At 27.1% G+C, this 23,464-nt stretch overlaps 1 long non-coding RNA gene across 1 annotated transcript; it reads right to left on the bottom strand.

Annotated features, from left to right (window-relative positions):
- LOC127282273 (uncharacterized) lies at nucleotides 1-23,398 on the bottom strand. Its single transcript, XR_007843181.1, has 4 exons — nucleotides 23,225-23,398; nucleotides 22,847-23,139; nucleotides 21,365-22,507; nucleotides 1-2,960 (listed from the first exon to the last, which is right to left on the bottom strand). It is a non-coding gene; the product is annotated as an uncharacterized LOC127282273 (long non-coding RNA).
- Between the last annotated feature and the right edge of the window lie 66 nt (nucleotides 23,399-23,464).

The following is a 23,464-nucleotide window of genomic DNA, read 5'->3' as shown; positions in this document are numbered from 1 at the left end:
TACCTCGTAATTCCGGTTGTTGATTAAAATCATGAATTCTTGACAAATTGTCATTTTTTCTTTTCACTTTGTCATCAATCAATTCACCTCTTCTTGTTCTTTTAATTCTCCTTCGTCGAACTTCCGGTGAACTATCGAGATCCAATAAACCCTCACTATAGGTCCTCTCACGTTTGGAATCACATAAGAATCTTTGTTCATGATGATAAAAAAATTTGTCCCTTTGAATTCTCTCGGGAATGAATATAAACGATGTGGTGGGACTCTCATAATGATTATTATGCAGCACCCTCGGCCCTCCTGTGTCGATCACAGCGGGCATGACGCTCTCATCCACACTCCCGTTTTATGCCCCCCAATCCTTGAATAGGATTATTGTTGTTATTAAATCTTGGTAACCACCCTTTCTGTGATGAAAGAAAAATCCCTCAAGTCTGCCTCGGCCGCGCACTGAAAGGGTGGCTCCAACACTGATGATCCGCGGGTACCACGCAGGCACCGCGATCTCGATCCTCTCGCATTATTGACACCCCACCCCCCTCAATTATCCAAAAAGAAAGAAGAAAAAAAATTATAAATACAATCCAAATGGATGATTAAAATTCAAATATTCGCGAAAATCAAAAACCAAGGAATTGATGACATTGGGTCCAATTGATTTGATTCACAAAAATTAATATTCCTTTTTGTTTTGGACAAATAATTTTCACACGATATATTGCAAATTTGATTTTATCATCTATTTTTCTCTCAATTTTTTTTTTTTTTTTGCACTAAAGTTTTTTGACAGAAAAAGAAACAAAAAAATTAATTCACACTCATGATAGAAAAATTTTTTTTTGCCGGCGAACACGTGTTTATCACTTTGAATGATTATATCAAAAAATCATGATTGGAAAAAATTTTCTTGAGCAAATTTTTTTTTGGGGGGGGATTGGATTAAATTTGAAAAAGAGAGTAGAGAGAAAGAGAGAGAGAGAGAGAGATTTGTATTAGGGGGAGGCTGATAGAATCTAGGGTTATCACGTAGGTCGGATGGTGCCGGTACGGCGTCCGAGAAACTACTGAACGAGTGCCGCGGTTCTGTTCTCCGTTCGGGCAAGCACTCTTCGCTTCGCTCTCGTAGAGAGACACACATATCAGTGTGAGAGAGAAAGAGAGAAAAAGAGAAAGAGAGAGAGAGCAACCAACACTGCGAAAGGAAGACACTACACGTATATATATATATATGAGCACACACGACTTGTGAGTCCCGGCAGTCGAGAGTGAAACCAACACTAAGATAGAAATTGACTCACAAACATTGGTCCATAGAATTCATTCCATCCCATCCATAATCCCGTTTTGTCCCATTCCGCCTCATCTTGCATCGTCCCGTTCCCATCTGTCCCATCCCTGGGAGATGTAGCACGCGACAGATCTTGTGGACCCTCTTGTCCGTTACCTCACCTTACAAACAAATCCCTTCTTATTCTCTTTCCCTCTTTTTTTTCATCACTCCTGTCTCCCTCTTTTTAGTGTTCTTCCTCCTCTTCTTCTTCTTCTTCTTCTTCTTCTTCTTCGGTTGGTTCCCCTTTTTAGTATTTCTTGATCTATAAAGATGGACTTTCCCTCTTTCAGTTACTCTTTTTTTACTTTTTATTCTTTATTCTCTTTTCTTTCAACTAGTTTTCTTTTTTTTTTAGGGATTTTTTTTAGCTTCTTTTTGCTTTATTGCAACTTTTTTTGCTTCTTTCTTGTTCTTACAGTAAGTTTTTGTTTCTTCAACTTGTATTTGTTTTTTCCTTATTATGAAACTTTTCTTATTTTCTTTTAGTTTGTTAGCTTCTTTTTTATTTTCTTTTTCTATTATAATCTTTTAGGGATTTTTTTTCATTTGTTGCTTCTTTTCGTTGCATCTTTTTACTTCTTTCTTCCTCTTACAGTAAGTTTTTTTTTCTTCAACTTGTATTTATTTTTTCTCTTATTTTGAAACTTTTTGTTTGTTAACTACTTTTTTTTCTATTACACTCTTTTGGGGATTTCCTCTTTTATTTGTTGCTTCCTTTTACTTCTTTCTTCTTCTTACAGTAAATTTTTATTTCTTCAACTTCTTTTTATTTCTTTTTCTTATTTTGAAATTTTTTTATTCTTTTAATTTGTTAGCTATTTTTCTATTTTCTTTTTTTTATTATACTCTTTTAGGGATTTCTTCTTTTATTTGTTGCTTCTTTTTGCTTCTTTCTTCTTCTTACAGTAATTTTTTACTTTCTCTTCAATTGCTCTTTGTTTGTTCTCTTATTTTGAAACTTCTTTCATTTTAATTAATGTTTTTGAACACTTTTTTCCTTTTTTTTTTATTTTTAGTTTGATTTCTTACATTCTTCTTTAATATTTTTCTTTCTTAAGAAACGTCAAAAATTACTTTTTAGTTTAATTTTTATTTCTTCTTTAATTTTTAGCTTCGCTGTACTTTTAGTAATCTTTTCCTTACTTATTATTTCTATTTTTTTAGCTCTTCTTTGCTTTCTTTTACTCCAACAATTTTTTCAATTCTCAATTTTAATATTTTTTTATCTTCTCTTTGTTTTTTTACTTCCTTTTAAAATCTTTTCTTTCATCATGTAACAAATTTTTCCGTTAATAAATTTTTTCGATATTTTATCTCTCTTCTTGCTACTCGTTTAAATAGATTCTTTTTTTTCTTGGTTCTTCTTTTCTTTCTTTCGTCATTTGATTAAATGAAGTTAAAAAAAAAATCTCGTAACTGATTTTATTTTAAACTTGTTTGTTTTAAATAGTATTACCGATAAAATAATTCACTTCTTGTATATAAAAAAACATATCCAAAAATTTGTCTCTGTCCAACGGTAGTTTATCTCTTTTTCCATAATTCGATAAATGATTATTTTATCCTTTATCTTCTTTTCTCCATCTTTTTCGAAATACTCATTTTCCTCGATTGAAAAATTGTCGAAGCACTAGAACAAAAAAAGGAAAATTTTCGAATTAATTTTTATTAATTAAAAATTAAATCAATTTATATAATTTTAAAAATAATAATTATAATAGAAAAAAAAATTCACTCATGTCGCGATAGAAGGAAATCTATTTTTTGACAAGTCTTTTTTTTTCTTCTCCTTGGCATATGTGAAGCGGGAAAAAAGAGATATATATAAGCAAGAAAATTGGTAAATAAGACAGTTTCTTTTTTACTTTTACGAGACAAGTTGAAGTGCTGTAGACACTAAAGCCACTTTTGGAGATTACTCGCTTCGAAATACCACGATGGGTATCATCTCAAGGGATGTTGAGAGAAAGAAAGAGAGAGGGAGAGAAGGAGAGAAGAAAAAAAAATCCCCTCCTTATACTTGCTTCCAGATTACGCTTATACTTATATATGCTCTTCAAACTTTTTCCACCCTTCGTTTCGTTTAGACGGATCTCCGACTATGTCTGGCATGAATCCCCTCGAGAGAAAGAGAGACTGAATGGTTTAAGGGAAAGTCATTTTGACTCATTTAAGGCAAAGGAAACCGTAAACATATATATAGGCCTCACTCTGACAGAAAAAAGAAATTACGAGAGATAACTTTTCTATTCGCCCATTGGGTTTGACGGTGAGTGAGAAAAATGACCAGAAGGTAAAGACGATATCAGTCGGATGATACTCTTTGAACAGGAATTTCAACTCAAAATAGACCAACAAATATACGTTTTTACTTAAGATTAGGTATAATAACCCATACAGGTAAAAATTCTCTTTAAAAAAAAAAATTCCAAAAATTTCTTCTTTTTTAAAAAAAAAAATTTTCCTTTAGCATTTTTTTCGGTAGTTGAATGATATATTTGTCTCACAGCCTAATAAATATTTATTCGATTCAAATAAATTTTTATTTGATTTAAATAAAAAATTTTATTTACGCCAAATAAATAGGTTGCGAGACAAATATACGTTTAGTTAAATGAAATATATTATATTTGGTTCAAATAAAATATTTCTCTGGATGTTCCTTGAAAATATTTCGATTTTTTTTATTTGTTATAGAAAAAAATTCTAATTTTCTGATCAAATTTGATAGCGATTAAAATGATTAAATATTATCTTCTAGTTACACGATTCTATATAGTGAAAAATTAGTTTTCATAGAGTGACAGAAAAGTCTCGGAAAAAAACAGTAGAAGTTGAAAAATGAGATATATGTAGTTACAACAGAAGAGTGTCGAAAGATATTACGACCTGATGATGGAAAAAAGATAATTTATGAAATAGGCTTTTAGTTCATATCAGTATAAAATGCATCTGTAATCATAAATTATATGAATTATTTACCGAAAAAAATGAATTTTATTAAATATCAATTTTTATTTTCTCTCTCTCTCATTCTCATTCTCAAAATACAAAATTTTACTTTCAATTTAGAATTTGTTGAAATGATTTCTTAGAGAAAATGAAGTAAAATCAAATTCCTCAAATGCAAATGGAGTGTCAATAAACTTTAAAACCTTGATGTTATTTTTTTTTTATTTTTCAAACAGATTGTAAAACAAAGAATCAAGGCGCCTTCCTCTGTCCACTTTTACGATGTAATCGAGTCTTTTTTGGGACCTAATGTCGTCACGGTTGAAATTCAAATTTATATTACTTTTTGTTTTGAAAGTCAAAAAAAAGAAAAAAAAATCTCTCTGTTATAAAAGTGACAAAGGGCATCATAAATTTTTCACCTGACATAAATGTGAAACATACAATAACTTTGATGTCAACAACTGTCCTTCTAATTCTTTTTTTTAGTGATTTTAGTAACACTTTAACTACTGAAATTTTTTTTTTGCATTTCATATTTTTATGGTGCGTTGAAAACGAAAATTTCAAGTAGTAATTGTTATAATAAAAATTAAAAAATAAATTAATATTATTTATTATTGCGATTATTTTTTTTATTGCAAAATTGAGAATTGGAAAAAATAAAAATAAATTAGTATTATTTAAATATTTTTTTTATTGAAAAATTAATGATTGACAAAAAATTCCTAGTTTTTGTCAATATTGATTGATATTTGTTTCGTTAACGACATGTACAATACTTTACAATTCAATATATCGATTGAAAGATTGTCGTAGATTAATATATAATCAAATGATGGTTTGAGATATTGCGATAAAACCGCAACATTGTATATCTTAGTCCACGATACTTTACTTCTTCATTTCTTGCGACTCAAGTCATTTGTTTTTCTTTCTTCTTCGGTAGCTTCATCTTCTCATTGAATATTCCTTACATGAGGTTACCTACTTAATTGGAGTGGGTCACTGTCCAATTATATATTAAATACATCTCAAATTTTTTTTTTGTTTGCAATCGAACATTTTTTATTTCATCTAATTAATATTCTCTAGGTCTATATAATTATTAATCAATATTTAATTTATCAAATTTTGAAAATTGTAAATATTCTAATATATATAAATTAATTATTTAACAACAATTCAAATAAGATTTTAAAAAACAAATTTTTTTGATTCAAGTAATTGGTTACTTGTCAATAAATAAATATTTACTACACCCAGAGAAATGATTTATTTCAACCAAATAAAATATATATTTATTAACGTATATATTTGTCTCAGAGCCTACTAACTTAATTATTTAGTGTAATTAAAAATTTTATTTGGCATAAATAAATTTTTCTTTTGCTTTAATAAATTTTTTGTTTAAATGAAATAAAATATATTTGCAACAAATAAATGAGTTAGTAAAATTTATATAGTAACGAGAGAAATAAAATAAAATGATTGAATAATATCAAAAATGATGATAATTGTTTTTTTTTTTCAAATAACTATCAATTAATTATTTTTCGATCAAAACACATTTCCGTTTTCTCACACCTCAAATTAATTCCCTCATTAAAACTATCATTGCCATATACTTCCTTATTAGAGACTCATTAAAGTTTTTCTCAGATTCCATATATATACTGGCAAGTATAAGAGCTTCAAGTTGAAGTTGAGATGTTCACTTTTATGATGTCTTAAAAGATTACTTCTCAACCAAAGTAACATGCACAGACTTAATTTAATATAATAAATTACCACTTCGCACTCAATCATCAATTATTTTGCTCTCGTCATATAAAATTATATACATAAAGAAATACATATATTTCTCTTGTTGGTTTTATGAATATATCACAAATTTGTATATCTAATGATCATCAGACATTTTTTTTTTGTTTTTTTTTTTTTTTTTTGCTATAGTCCAATTATATGTGCGGCAATTTTGTTAGGTCGCAGTTTGTTCGCTGTCGATGATGAAAATATTATAAAGACAAGAATCATCGAATTTTTATGATTTAATAATAGAGCGGCGTGTAATGAGTGTTTGCTTATCGATTTTATGATTCTACAAAGTGGGCAGTAGGATTGAAAGGATCATAAAAAATTTACTCTCCACACCCCTTCAAAAAAAAAAAATGAATCTTATATTTTTAGAGAAAATTGAACATTTTTTCTTACTGTGATTTTTCTTTTCAAAATTATATTTAATTCTCATTTAAAAATTTGAATTTATTATAAAAATATGAAACAAGATTAACAAGATGATAAAAAATTTTGAAAAATAAAAATATATAAAATTACCGACGCAGAAATCTACCTTACCGACTGATGGAAATTTTTTTCGAAAAATGAAAATATAAAAATTTACCGACACAGAAATCTACTTTATCGACTGATGGTAAAACAGGTTTTTTCGAAGAGATGAAAATATAAAAATTACCGACGCGGAAATCTACCTTACCGACTGATGGTAAATTTTTCGAAAAATGAAAATATAAAAATACTAATATAGAAATCTACCTTACCGACTGATGGTAAACCAGTTTTTGGAATAATGGAAACAAAATTTTTTACATTTTCATTTTTTAAAAATGATTACCATCAGTCGGTAAGGTAGATTTCTATATTGGTATTTTTTATATTTTCATTTTTCAAAATTCTTTTTACCATCAGTCGGTTTCACTGTAATTAAAAAAATCTTATACTAGTTAGAATTAATATAATTTTTTTTTATGAATAAAAATTAATATAGTAAGGATAATTAAAGGACTAGGTCACTGGCGATTTATAAATCACTTGTGGCCATTTAAGTACACAGTAAATTATATCGATTATTCTTTATCCTCGGGGAAAATATTCAAATTGGAAAACATCATGCGACCCCCTTTAAAATAATTATCCTCTATTATCTAATTGATTCTATAGTATTTATATTGAGACACATTCATATTTTACCTGATTTTACTTGAATTCAAAATATAATAAAAAAAATTAAATAATATAAAAAACAAAACTAAAAAAAAGTCGAAAATAGTTAAAAAAATATAAAAACTTTTTAAAAAAAAAGAAGAACAAAACCTGTTACGAATTTTTCCCTTTTTTCGATTATGTGTTGACAATAATTATATTTTGCTCCGGAAATACCCTCTTTAGCTATTTTATATATACTGAAAGAATTAGTCCCTAGGGTCGAATCACTTAAGTATTTTAATATGCTTACTATGTGTGGAGAATAGAAAAAAAAACTGTTTTAAAATTCTCTTCTTGCGTAAATTAAGGCGGTAATTAGGGAAAACATATCCCCAGTCGGGTGTAAATTAGACATATAATTAATGATCTCGTATAAAAAATTATTTAAAATATGAAAACATTTAAACTTTAAATTTTGGATTCAAAAAATTCATTTTCAACATCATTTCGATGATTTAATGTATCTTTGTTACACAATATTAAATTGATATTAGGGTTTTTAATAAATTTTTCTAAAAAAAGCATTAACATATATTAAACGCTATCAATATTTTACATTATTCAAAATGATATTAAGTAAATTGAGCATATAATTGAATATTGAGTAACATAAACAGATAATTGAGTAAATTAAACAGGTGATTGAGTAAATTAAGCACTTAATTAAGTATATTTAATAAATTAAATTTGAGGAAATAATTATTATTATTTACGTATAGAATTTTCCATTATATGAAAGTTGCTTTCTTTATAATTTAAATATCAACAATCAATTTATAAATAATTTATTAATGCATGACGTGAATTGATTTGTATAATTAAATTCTTTTTTTTTAAAGTTACGTATATTTAAAAGTTGATACAATTAATATGTAATATTCTAAATTCAGTTATTAAAAATTAGAATTGAAAACTGCAATTATATGTCACTTAATTGGCGTTTAATAACAAGTTGCCATAGAGAAAAGTTACTAAATCCCGAAGTTGATCTACATTATTAATACTATAATTTGACGAGATTTACGAGCAAAATTCAGTGTTTAAAGACAGCAGTTTTATATATAAAATAAATTTAAAAAAAAAATATAATTTATAGACGCACTAAAATCTTTTCCTGATTGAGGAAGTTGGTTTTTAATAACGCGAGATGTGTGTCAAGTATAAATAATATGAAATATTGAATAAATGAAAAGCAACTTTCTTCTCTTGGAATATATAAATACATATATATATATATATATATATATATATATATATATATATATTGAAAATGTTGAAAAACCTTTTAGAAGAAAATTTTTGTAATTGAAAATAAGTGAGATAAAACAATTTAGATAATTGATTAAAAAATAATATTTCGACAAGGGACAAATTTTTATTTGATAGAGGGAGGAAGAAGAAGAAGAAGAAGAAGAGGTGAAGAAGGCCTCTTACGAATCTTTCATGTCATAACACAAAACTAATACATCATTATAAGGTGTCACAATGTCAGATTTGTGTTACACAGTAAATTTAATTGATGATTTACGTTAATTTAAGTAGCTTCCACCATTGGCATTTTATAATGAACCAATCGAATATATAAAGATTGTATATCTAATTCGGTTTAAAAAATTCGATTTATTATTTCTCACGGTTCACTTAGTGCGAAATTTTTTTTTTCAAATTCGTTATAGTCTTCACGAAAGAAGGGACCTTCGGTCAAAAAAAATTGTAGGTTATGTTTAGTGATAATTTTACCTTGATCAAAAGTTTCTTTTTTAATAGAGTAAAATCAAAATTAGTATTTATTAAATTTTTTTAATGTAATGGAGACTTAAACGTAAATGTTTTGATTCTCTGCGATTGTATGTTTACTTCAAAAATCACAAACATAACCTAAAATTTTTTTTTTACGTAAGGTCCCTTCTCTTGCCGAGTGTCATTATATATATATATATTATAATTGAAGATACATCATCAGGAACAATATCATCGATTAACCCTGACTTGACCGTGTGACATGAAAAAGAGATCGATATAATTTATTGAGTGTGATTGATATAATTTAAAGTTGAGTAGCCACGCGAGCATAAAATACGCATTGTTTTTCCAAGTTCATGGACCTTATAAAAACCCAAAACAAAAGTATTTCTCTCACTTTTGTGACACTCTCTCCTAAATATAGAAATCAAGATCAGAGTTACGATCATTATACATGCAATAAGTGCATAGTTAAATTGATGTTCATTGCGCAGTAAAAGTTTGCATATAACTACAGTCATGAACTTCAATATAGACTTTTTAATTTGTTACATAGTATCGTGACTTTCTAGGGTTTAAATTAAGTATGCAATAAAAGGATTATTAATTTTTCAAAATGAATATTAAATAAATTTATTTTCTTTGTTCACTATCATTAACTGACTTTGAAAAAAAATTAACTGATTGTATATTATAAAAATTTTCTAAGATATGTAGAGTGAATATACTATGCGTGAATACTAAAAAAAAAAGTTTTTATCTTAAAATTTTGTATAGGAATCGCAAAATTTTTTTTCAATGATAATTATGCATTAAATTAATTATGCCTCCTGTTTTGTATGGAATAATAATATAATAAAAAAAAGTCGATATGCGATGCTCGATACATATAAGTGAGCAAGTGGTGTAACGACGATATCGGTTTCATAGATTAATTTACCGGTTTTATAAAATATATATAACTTGCTTCACATGCTATATAGAATTCTTGAATTCCTGCTTTTCGCTTTCTGAATAAAACGTCTCTGTTTATTCCCTTCACGCGTGCGACTTGCACTCAAGAAGTCTCATTACGTCTCAAATCTTGCGTAAAATTTCAAATTGATAATTACAACTGACAAGTTTGCGTGACACTGTCAATATATTTCTATATCACGTCTATCTTCAATAGAGACAGAAATAGAGAGAGAGAGAGAGGGAGATGAATTATATATTTTTTGACTAAAACAATTTTTTTAGACTTAATCTCATTATTTAATATTTGCATATAAAAAAAATTAAATTGGATATATATTTTCAATTTCAAAATCTATTTTTAGGGTTTCGTGACTCAGCCCCGAAAGCCTTATAGTTTCGCTTTGGCGTCCGTCCGTCCGTCCGTTGTACACTCGTATGGTTGCCATGGTAACGGTTACCATAACAACCGTTACCATGGTAGTAAACGTTACCTTAGCAGGCGACGAAACCCTGCAATGGAAGCGCCATGCGCCTGCTTCTCTCATATTTTTTTTTTTTTTTAATAAAATAAAATTTCTTTTCTCAAAATTCGAATGTTAATGTATACAATATAGAATTTAAATTTGAATTTAGAGGCAAAAATAAATAAACCACGTCTGTTGACTTTGGTAATGCGCGTGCCCTTAATTACATGCATCTGATTAGCGGTTCGTGTGGCGCGCAACTACACGTGTTAAGTAGCCGTTAATGGTCCAGTCGATGTCCACGTTAATTAACCGAACAGTGGCAATATAATGAATCTACTTTTGCGAATGGATTTTATATATACAACCTCAATCTGTGAATCAAATCTCATTTGATTTAAATAATTTATCATCATTTTTTCGAAATGAGAATTCGGTTAACTGGAAGTACAACTTTTTCTATATAAAAGAAGTTCGAAAGTGATTTTAAGTGCTTCTAAATAATTCTGTTCCCATGACGCTTTTTATCAACGTCCAAAGAGCTAATTACTCGCTGTAGAAAAATCAATTAATTTCTTTCGAAAAAAAACAGAAAATGTAACATCACTTTTGATAGTAATTTTCATTTTAATTATCTTTTTTTTTAAATGTTGAATGATTCGTCGTTCTGCTTTTTAAAAATTTTCTATGTAATTTATTCTAGATATTTAAATAGAATATCGTTTTGTCAAAAGAAAATGTGAACTTTTGTGGAATAACTTAAATTGTTTCTGGAATGTGTGATGTTTCACAGTTGTGTCAATAATTTTGATATGTTTTCGAAAACTTTTTTTATGCTTCGAGTCGATAATTTTTAGAATTAAATAGAACTATTGATTACATAACAATTCATTAAAACCACTAAAATAATTTGAAGGATTTTATTGTAAAATTTTGTTTTGTTTATTGATTTTTGTTTATTATTTGTTTGTTATAGAACAAAGCTGTTTAACCTGAGGGTTCTCTGTTACAATTTACCAACTCTACCTCATTTCTCATTGGGTCGAGGTGCATATGTAAATTTATTCCACTTAGGTGTGGTGCTTCTTGTAGCATGTTAATCATTTGGACGGCAGCATCACCATTACCGCCTCCACATAACTTATAAATGTGAGTACAATTTCCGTCACTTATCTATAAGCAGTGATAAAAGAAAATTTCTCTCAAAAAATGGTAGAATGTTTACTATACGTATTGTGTAAAAGAAAATGATTTTCAATTATCTGATTATTTTGAAAAATTTTTTATTTGATAAAAAATTATTTGATTCAAATAATTGGTTGACTATTATCAAATAAATATTTACTTGAACCAAATAATTTTTATTTGAGTATTTGTAGTACTGTTTGTAGCACAATATTCTATGCCAAAAATGATTACAATATATTTTCGTAAACTTTTTACGAAAAGTGGTTAGTCGTGTGAGTTTTCGTGTAACAGATCCATGCACTCGATATTAGAAGAATTTATATAGAACTTCTCAGAAAAAAAGATGTGTTGTCTATAGAGAATGTCGTGTGGTTAACCGTCTCGTTTAACAGTTCAGTTATTGAGGATGCTTTCACGCAAGCCAGTTGTCTGAGTGATTTAAAATACTTTTTTTTCTAAATAAAATCAGATTAACACAAAATCTCTAGAGAAATATTTAAATTCTCGAGAAATAAAATTTTCTAAAATCTAATGATCTCTCTATAAATAGGAATATTGCATAAGTATGAATTTTGAAGACACGATGCAGAAATTTTTTTTTTTTCATCAATATATCGATAATGAATCGTCTATAATTATATACAAAAAGAAATAAATATATTTCCACCATGGTGAATAAGGGAACATATATGATGCCTCTCTAAAGTCAGTAATTTTCTATCCGCGTATAAGCGCACACGCTTACTAAGTACATTCGCATTGTATTTATCCTTATGTGATGTTTACGAGGACAGCTTACTGCAATTAAGCATCATTTATTTAGGTCCTACTGTAATAAAGCTTGGAAGTAGCAAATTTATCCCGGGTTCTTGTTGCGCTCTATAATCTAGAGCATGCCAATCAATAAAGCATTGAATCATAGTAAGAAATCACATACATATGGCACTTCCGATGTCCTCTATATCTTTGTTTCCAAAAAAAAATCCATATGGTAAATAAACCGGTTGTGTAACTTTATACAGATCATTTCATCGAAGCAATTTCTCCTATTCAGGTAATACTTGTCAATTTGTGCGCCATCATATAATATTGTTATGAATTTGATTCGACGTTTCAAACTCTATAATTTTTGTATTCTTTAGAGATATATTTCTTAAAGTAGGTTCTAATTTTCTCAGTTCTTTTCAGTGGAACAAATTTTATTTGATTATTGTCTTATTATTCATTCAGAAAAAAGATTTCTTTGAAACAAAGAAATCATTTCTTTAAACTCAATTTTTGGAATCAATTGAATTAAAGAATTCTTTTTTCTAAGTGAATTTGGGATTTACTTTTTTTTCTATTTAGAATTACAGGTTTTGATTTTTCTTATGACAATTTCTTTACCAATCACAAGATATATTGATCGGCGCCTTTATTTATATGTAATTGCGCTTTACGCAACAATATTTCGCACATCTATAACCATCAAGAGTGAAATCGATCGATATCGTCATACACCCAAGATCATAAAATCTTTTTATGATTATGGCCTCAACTCCCTTTTAATACGCATAATTCAGTCATATCTCCTACTGACATTTTATATGTTATTCTTTATTTTTCTGTCTTATTCGTTGATGAAAATGACCCCGAGTTATAATTTTTATTTACTCAGAAAAAAAGGTTTTTTTTTTCTTATATGTGTAAGAAATTAAAATTTCTTTTCAATGTTTGCAAAACTCTTTGCATGTACCAATCACTTGTCCCTTGTAATTAACCGAGTCATTTCGAAGAGACTAAAAATGTCAGGCAATTTTTTTTTTCGTGACTAATGAGTCCTGACGAGGAGAAAGATGATTTACACGAAAGTGGGAGTGATTTTGCAAAAAAAAAAAAAAAAAATAAGGGGGGAGAAAGAATATAATTTTCAAGTGTGCGAGTATATCAGGAATTGATCAATGGACTGGGAAATGAGATAAGTGAATGGCGAACTGATCGGTGAGGACACGTATATCACGGCCTATAACCAAGAAAAGCCGACCGTGTTAAATTTCTGCCTTCGCGAAACTGCCATCCCAACCCCACCATACGTACATACGTGTATTCTGTTTCTCGTTCCGGCAACTATATAGTTGCGAGTACAAAACTCGGCGCCATCGTAACTCTTGCGATTTGCACGTACGCACTGTTGCGTCTTTGGCCCAGAACACGACAGTGCAAAATCAACGGTATCATAATAATCATTATCATCATCATCATCATTATCGTTGTTTCATTCTTCAATGTGTCATCATTAACGCAATCATATATAAAGTTCCGCCGCTCAATTTTTATGCACGGCCGGTTGGCGTGGCGCCCTGTCACAATCTCGTGGGTATACATATAATAATGTAAACTCATTTTTGAAGTCAGTAAAAAAAAAAGAAATGTCATTTGCCCGAGCGAAAAATGATTATACAACAATAATTGCTTATCATCCGTCACGAATTTCAGTGTTTCGAAATTCATGTCTCGCGAATTTCCCGTTTAATCGAATTTTATATATTAAACCGAATTTATATTTAATTTTTTTCAATCGGATTTTAGTTAAATGGAATTTTTATTTGCCAGCGAATATTTATTTGCTGGAATTTATTAATTATTATTTAAATAAATTAATACTTGGCGCGCCAACCCCCATTATCGAATATTTTTCCTGATCCCTTAAAATCCGATATACATGGATTTCACTATAGATGGTTAAAAAATTAAGAAGGTAAAAAAAGTTTTTAAAAAAATTAAAAATTAAAAAAATAACCGACACAGAAATCTACCCCACCGACTGAAGGTAAAACAGGTAAGGTAAGGTAGATTTCTATGTCGATAATGTTTTATTTTCATTTTTCCAAAAACCTGTTTTACCATCACTCGGTAAGGTGGATTTCTGTGTCGGTAATTTTTTATATTCTCATTTTTCGAAAAACTGTTTTACCATCAGTCGGTAAAGTAGATTTCTGTGTCGGTAATTTTTTTATATTTTCATTTTTTCGAAAAACTGTTTTTCCATCAGTCAGTAAAGTAGATTTCTATGTCGGTATTTAAAAGTTTGAACAAATGAAGATTTGGTAAAATGGAAAATAGGTCGTTATGAAAAATTCAGTTAAATGAAAACTGTGCGTCTTCCGTAGGATAAAAATTCGGTGAATTTAGAGTAATATATTTTTTTCTATTAAAAATTCGGATAAATATAACTTGCGGATTTAGAAAACGAAATCTACGATATGAAATTCAAAAGATTGATGAAATAATTTCTGTAAATTGTACATTTAACTAAAAGTATCATTATGAACTTTTGACGTTACATAACTACTATAACAATAAATTACATTGCCTTTAATCTAAAAGGTCAAAAAATATTTGATCCTTCTTTATTAAACGAATACAATACATAATAAGAGATCCCAGGAATTTTTTTTTTAAAGTTCATTGAACCCAAAAAGAAATATATATATATATATATATATATATTACTCTTAAATTTTTTTGGTCAATTTATCTAAATAGTATCTGAAAAATGTGAATAGTCAAGGAAATTTACAATTTTAATTTTCAAGAATTCGCATTTTTTTTTTTTGAAAATTGTCATTTAAAAAAAGAAGAAAAAAGAAATTGCCTTTTAAATACAAAATATTACATACTTTACAGTTGAAACTTTCTTAAAAAGTTTTGAATTGACGTTCCAAAATTTCATATATTTACCTCATTTAATCTGCAATGATCATAAATTTGCATTCTTGAAATTATCAAATGCTTTTAGTTGTTGAAACCCGTTTTTAATCTAAAAATGTTTATAAATTTCCTATTTAAAAGATTATCCAAATTCTCCCCCCTTTCCAAAAAAAGTGATAAATTTTTATTTTGAAAATTTTTTAAACTTGCACACGTTTTGTAAAATTTTAAAATGCATATATATTTACTGAAAATGGGGAATAAAATTTTCTTCACAATATACCTTTAAACATTATTTTGCGATCTTACATTTTATGTTCAAGCAAATAAATTATATTCAAAAGGCGTGAATTTATTATTATAGATTTATCCTCAAGTAGAAAGGTATATCCGATACTCTCGATAATTATTTGGACTACAAACTGGGGCGACGAGTGAAAGTGTTTACTTTGCTATTATTGTGCATTGGAATAGCATTTCCGGTGGCACGTCGTTTTTTTGTAATAGTGATTATATTATACAAAGTTGGAATGTCGTTTTATTAAAATAATATTGGTGTATATAATATTATTTTTTTTACATGAGATTAAAAAGAAATAAAAAAAATTAGGTTGAAAATAATGACGACGTGTAACCAATCGGGCAAAAACTTGATTAATGAGCATCGTCAACTTCGCGCACGCAAATATTATATACTAAGGAGCCTAAAAGATTCAACAAGAAATTTTTAAACTTATATTTTTCAGTTATTTTATTTTTTTTATATTTGACAATTAATTTCGTAATTTTATTAACAACTCGTTAATTTAATAATTATTTATCTACACTGAAAAAAATCTATTTGATTCAAATAATCGGTTGACTATTATTAAATAAATATTTACTTGAATCAAATAATTTTTTAGTTGAATTAAATAAATTGTATTTGCACCAATCATTTCTGTATTTGAAACAAATACTATTTAACTTCTGTGCAAAAGGGATAAATTGAAAGAAAAACAAAGTGAAAAAAAATTGAAAATAAAAGTGATCATTTCTCGTAGGCATATATACAGTTCAACAGGGAAGGTCGGTCAATGGCCAGTGACGTTCATCGCGCTCATCGTACAATAGTATTTTTTTAAGAAATAAAATTAAAGTTGATTAGAAGAAACTAAAAAATTACATTTGAAGAAAAGGGAAAAAATTTCGTAAAATTTTATTAATATATTTTTATGCAAATAAAATTCGAAATCATAGAAATTTAAATATTTTTTTTTTTATGAGAGTCAAAAATAATATTAATTTTATCTTTGCAAAGATCTCTTTACGCCGAGAGAAATAAAGGAACTTTTTAATGTGCCTAAAAATAAAAATTTATCTCGATTTAATAATCAGAATTGTCTTTTTCCGAACAAGGACCACGCGTGTAGGAAGGACTCGAAATATTTAATCTCTTAAGCTCGTTCTTTTAAAATGATCGCACGCTGCTTGAATTTGCGACTCTAATGAACGAAAATAATCACGTTGATGAGCCGTCGACACTGTCAAAATTATCCCCTGACAACATCTTAATCCACCAGGTATATATATGCCAAAAAGGTTTTCGATGCGAATTTTGTAACAGATTGCGAACAAAACAGTTTTCATTCGTTCTTTTATAAGCAACCCGCACTTAATCAAAATCATTTCTTATCCCTCCGGAGAATTTTAAAATCCTTTAAGAAATTCTGTTCTCTAATTATCTTTGACTCGTAAAATTTTTTTAAAGTAAAAAAATAAAAAGGAAAAAAAACTAATAATAAAAATTTTCAAAAAAAAAAAAAAAAATTATGGAGGAAAAAAATATTTTTTTGAAATAATGTTAATAAGGAAATTTTTGAATGATTTCAAAATAAAATGTAGCGTGCGCGAAGCTGTATAAACATTATGTAACAGCTACTGTCCACGAAGGTGACTAACCCATTATTTGCCAGAACGCGTGCATATATACTTTATCTTTTGAACCACGCGAGTCGTTGTTTCATGGTCTGGTCGTGTTATAACAACACAAGTGTGTTATATCATGAATAGTTCGCAAATATTTTATCTTCTTCCGCATTTGGAAAATTTTTCAAAATTTGTCGCGAGAGAAAAGAATTTTTTTTTTTTTTCAAAAAGGTCAAATTTCGAAATAACGAAATTTTTCTATCGGTTTCGTTTAAAATAGTATCTTCAAAATTAATTAATACGCGTTACAATTATTACCCTGAAAAAAAATTCATTCAAATAATCGTTTATTTAATTAAAATAAAAATTATTTGGTTCAAGTAAATATTTATTTGATAATAGTCAACCGATTATTTGGATCAAATAATTTTTTTTTTTTTAGTGTAACAGTTAATTAATTGATTCTTTAAATCAAATAAATATTTTTTTCAGTTTATCTATTTTGTTTAGAGTCCAAATTCAGGACTATTGTCAAATAACGATGAATAAATTTTGTTTTTTAAAAATTTTGCAAAAAAGAAAAAAATGAGAGGCAAACGTGGGTTTTGAAAGAATGCTATATATGAAATATATATTTACGTGTCATATAATGATAGTTTACCAATGGATATATGACAGTGAACGATATACAAACTGCGTGCATTACCACTTGCCGACTGTTGCAAGATCTTTGATCCATATTGCTCGATCAAACCGCGTGGGCAAACCACTAAGTCTATTTTTAATATTCAAATCTTGTTGTAATTAAAGTGATTGGACCTTAATCGTATTACATTCCCGTGAAAAATATATCAATAGGGTCTAATATTAAATAAATAATAAATATATCAAAAATTTTTATTAATTTTCTCGAAAAAAAACAATTAAAACGCACTTTGGTAGTAAAAATTAAATTATAAATCATTTTCAAAAATTATATTATAAAAATAATTTAAATTATAAAAATTATATTTTCGATTCAAAAATTAATGTGGGGAAATTACTGAATGAAATTATAAAAATAAAACGAATATAATTGAAACTTGGAACATCTGTTGGAGAATATTATCATCTTTTTCAGTGTCAATAACATTTAGTCACTTTTTTTTATCGACCTTTGTCTGCTTTAATTTCTCCTGTCAATTTTAACTTAGCGTATATAATCTCGTAATGTCAAGAACCTCTATGAAGATTTCCCTGCGAAAAATTGTGATTTTTTTCTTATTTTTTATTTTTAATATTCAATTTTCTGTTAAAGGTTAAAAAGAGAATAAAATAATTTTTTTTTTTTTGAAAGGATTGAAATTCTTTAATTTTTAGAAGATTATAATCAACCACGTGCTAAATCATATTAGATAACTTATTTTCAATAACTTTTTTTTATGTCAAATATTCGACCCGGAAATAAATATTTATAATTTTCGATTATTCAAATAATATTTTGCGTCAAGTAAATCAGTCTTTAATCTCAAATTACGATCTTCTTCTAATTCTCAGTACGAAAAATAGCAAATTCCAAGGACACCATTTAATCCGATTATATGTTATTCTAGAAATTTAATTTATAATTCGATTTTCAAGTAGCTATATACTTCTGATAAAATACAATGTTGAATTTCATTGTTATTCTAATTTTTATATTTTCTTTGGACAGATAATTTTTATTTTTACAGTATTTATATAATAATAAATGGAGAAAATATGTAAATCTAATCTATATATATAAAAATTTTGAAAAAGTTTGAAAAAATATTTTTGAAACTTTACTGAATAAAAATAATAATAAATAATTTAAAAAAATTGATCCGTATTTTTTCGTTTAAATATTGTGACAAACTGTATACGTCATTTATATAAGAAAAGAATTTTTTTTCTGGTCCAAGTCACTTGCAAGTGAACAAAAGAAATTTCTTTTTTTTTTAATCGTTAAAAGATGAGGCAAAAAAAAAGACAACATTTTTACACGTCATTCGTCACACATTGCACGCGATGATAACTTTCAGTTCGATTAAAGCCAAATTCAATGGGGAATAAGGTCTTTGGCCCCTGCGGCACACCCCAGTATTAAGGCCAAAGACAGCACACGTCATCGATGCTGGAAATTTCGCTTACAAAACCAGAATTTCTCTCTCTAATCCTCATTAAATATTTAAATAACAAAAAAAAAAAGAAAAAACTTGCGAATTTTTGTTTCTTAATATGTGACTCTTTTTTTCTCTGTTTGTTCACCACGTCACATTTTTGCAGAATGAGTCAAAAAAATTATTATATAGGTGCCTTTTAATCGTTAAATGACCTATTAAATTTTTTAATGACAACACGTGTGGTCTACGTTTCGTCTTATTACCATTAGAGTCCAGACAATATAAATCATTTACATACTCTCGTAAACTTTTAACTTTTCAACCCCGCTGAGAAATTAATGATTTTCTTCCTTTATTTTTATGTTGGCGTAATTTTTTTTTTAAAACTGTATTTAATTTTTATCTAGGTTTTGAGATAAAGAAAATTATTTTTTATAAATAATTGGTTGTTACAATTATAAATATATTAGTTATTAATAATAAAAATAATAATAGTAATAAAAATAGTAATAAAAATAATAACAATAATAGTAATAATAGTAATAATATTATAATATTATTATTTAATTATTTTAAATAGAAAAATTATTAAAATGATTCAGCAAATCTTTGATTTATTCAAATAGTCAATGAATTTAATTTTGCCCTCCCTCCGAACTGTCTTTTTGACATAATTTATATTGTTTCTCTAATTTCCATGTAGCCTGATTCTAATTGATTCCAATTGATATTTGCTGATAATGTTTATTTATGTTATTAATTTGACCTAATTTGGATTATTTAGGAATTTTTAATTTTCGAGATAATAATTTAAAAAAAAAAAAAAAAATTAAATAAAAATTCATTCATTTTTGAAAAATATATATAATTTTAAAATGAAGACATTTTGCGCAATGTACTCGCGAATTTTAGTTCAAATGGTTTATTTGTGGAAATTACTTTAAACGTTTGAAAGTATGTGAAATAATAAATATTTTTCTCTAATGCTTCCCCAACGTTTGTTTGCTAGAAAAAAAATGTGGTGCAAATTAGAGAAATCAGTGCGCTGTAAAATAGTGTAGAGGAAAGTATTGTGTGTGGCAGTAGATCTTAGTTGTTGTTTTTTATCATTCGCCTCGTTACAGACTTCATTCGTCGTGACTCAATTTTTATATATGAATTATTTTCTTTCTTGACAAACTAATAATGAAAAAAAAATTGTATTCTAGATTAATAAAAATCAATTTAATTCAATAATTTTTCCAATTAAAATAAAATACATTTCCAACGAGAAATTAATTTATTTAGAAATTTATATTATAAATATTTATAATTTCATTGTTAATTATTTAATTTATTTCTTTTAATTTATAATTATATAATTTTTTGGAATGTATTAAATTAGAGGAAGATTATGAAAGAAAGAAAAAATTATAAAGAATTTTAAAAGTGGCAATTTGCGACAATTATCAATAGTGTCAGTTTAATGATAGTTATAAACAGAGAATATCTATAATTGCACTTTACAATGTTTAAAGTAAATTTACCAACTATAGGCTAAAGTTATTAAAGTTCCAGAGGGTGTGACCAAATGGTCATTTATCGAGCTGATAATATTAGTAATTATATTCCTCAAGCAATTATCTTATCTTCTTCATGTAGACATTTTTCTCATTTACTTTCCATTCCCTCAAGTGCATACATTTCCAATCCTTATACTGTACTCCCGATAGAATCTTGACGCTTCAAGATCAAATTTAATTACATTTGAATTTAGACAAACAGATAAATTGTAAAATTTACAATAAAGTTTGTAATTACCTTTATAGGATACACTGATTATATTAAAAAGATATCAGAGGCAAATAATTAATATTAAAGATTCTTCTTCTATTTTATCATCAAAGAATTATTTTCATTTTTTTAAAGTTATTTAATGAAATAATTTTAATGAATTAATTTAAATAAATTATTAATAATAATTATTAAAATTCTTGTATGTAATAATTGCAAAATAACATTACCTAACTCGAAATGGAAATATCCAGAAAAATTATCTTGATTATTATTTTACACTTAAAAACACTGATAAATATTTAAGGAAACACTTGATTAAATCCACTGAAATAACCTTAGTTATAATTAACAATTATTTTTACACTGAGCAGGAAAATATATATAAGAAATAAAATGAAAGTAACTATATCAAACCTCCCATAAATTCCAATTGTTTTGCAATTAATCGAAATCTAGAATCAAATTTTGTTTTCCTCTTTAATGAAATTTTAGAAAAAAATTTAAATTTTCTTTATCAGAAATCAAACTACTACTATTATTGTTATTATTGAATTAAGAAATTAATTTTTTATTTATGGCAATAAACTTGTAGAAAAATAAAAAACGAAGAATTTGATTTTAAAATGAAGTTTAAGGGTTGTACTTGGACGCGCGAGTTGGAAATATTTAATAAGACCGACAATTGTCATTTTTTATTATAGTTGTAATTTGGAAAAATTTGTTTTTATTAGCGAATAAAACGTCTTATCAGTTTGAGTGTGCACAGAGTACTGAACAAGAACGATCCAACCTCACTCTTTACTTGACTTGGAGAACAGGTGCTCCAGCTTCTGTTTGATTCAACATTGAATAAAAATATTTTTTTTTCAAATTAAAAAAAAAATGGTGTTTTTCAATCTTTAATTTAAAACAAAATTGTTTTTGCAAATTGAAAAAGAAAATAAAAATTTTTCTGATGAGAATCAGGAAATTAATTTTCTTTTAAATGTAAATAATATTATTATCATTGAATATAGAAATATTAAACTGTCAAGATTGTTAGCAAAACGTATTAATCTTTTAAAAAATAATTGGACAGAACTGATTGGCGATTAGTAAACGATTAGGTTTCTGATTTAATCAGGAAATTAGTTGGAAGTTATCACTCAATCAATTTTGACGTAGAAACACACTCTATTTTTGCAATAATATGCATGAGTGTCTGTTGATGATAATATTGAAGATGATCTGCCACATGTCTTGTATATATTGTATATATAAAAGCCAGACGAGAGAAGATTGAAAAGGAACCATCCTTGTACCTTATTTTCATTTTTTTCGTAGACAGAAAACGAAACGCGTTGAGAATCCAAATAAGACAATTATAGTGCCTAAAAAAAACAAAATAAACGTATTAAAAATATGATAAAACTATAATAAAACATGCATGGAATAAAAAATCGTATCAGAATGACTGAATTCTTATTTGTCTTTCATTTATTATTCTATTTATTTTTATTTTTTTTGGAATTTAGAAATAAAATAAAAATGTAATAAAAGTAAATTTACTAAAAGATAATAATTAATTCTTGATACTTAACAAAAACTTTATACCAAATGTGAATGTTACCATGAACTGGAAATCATGCATGAGAAATTTTAATATAAGTATGAGAGAACGTGACAGCTTCAGTAGTAGCGTAGAATCGTTTTAACAAATAATTGCCCACCTTAGTCAAATTAATAAAAACAGAATCGCGAGAAGAGCGATGAATGTGTATAGGATCCAAGCAAGTCGAGAGATTTCTTTTTTTTTCAAAGTCGACGGGTGGTAGACGCCTGTATCACCCCTGAGGTCAATTCACGTCAAGTTATTCAACTTCAAGTGTGAAGCAACAGCTATTAAGTGAAGCAAAAATTTCACACAACAGTATACTTATAATCACATATTAATTTACAACAATTCGCCAGTGTGTGTATATATATAAAATCAGTTGAATTATATCACAAAAGTCAAAATATCCTGAAAGAATAAATTTATTATTATTATTTTCATTTTTATTCAAAGTAAAAATTGTATTTTACTAATTAGTAATTTAAAAATGTACCTTTCTGTTTATGTCTCTTGTTTTCAATAAAAATGATGTTTACAGCTAGTAGTGAATTCTCGAACATTGTCCAAAAGTGGTGAACAAACGTGATCGTCACTGGTAGACAAAAAAAGAAATTTATAGCTGAAAGAGTGAACGGTCCGCGCGTATCAATGAAAGCTTGGATCCTGCAAAAAAAATTCCCCCCCCCCCCCTTAAATAAGCAATGACTTGTCTTTTTTAAAAAAAAAATTCTAA

The sequence above is a fragment of the Leptopilina boulardi genome, unplaced genomic scaffold (assembly GCF_019393585.1).
Source record: "Leptopilina boulardi isolate dan_hultmark-lab unplaced genomic scaffold, ZJU_Lbou_2.1 LbouV2_114, whole genome shotgun sequence".
NCBI classification, from domain to species: Eukaryota; Metazoa; Arthropoda; class Insecta; order Hymenoptera; family Figitidae; genus Leptopilina; species Leptopilina boulardi.
Note: the sequence above shows the minus strand (reverse complement) of the source record. Positions and strands in the feature narration are given on the sequence as shown.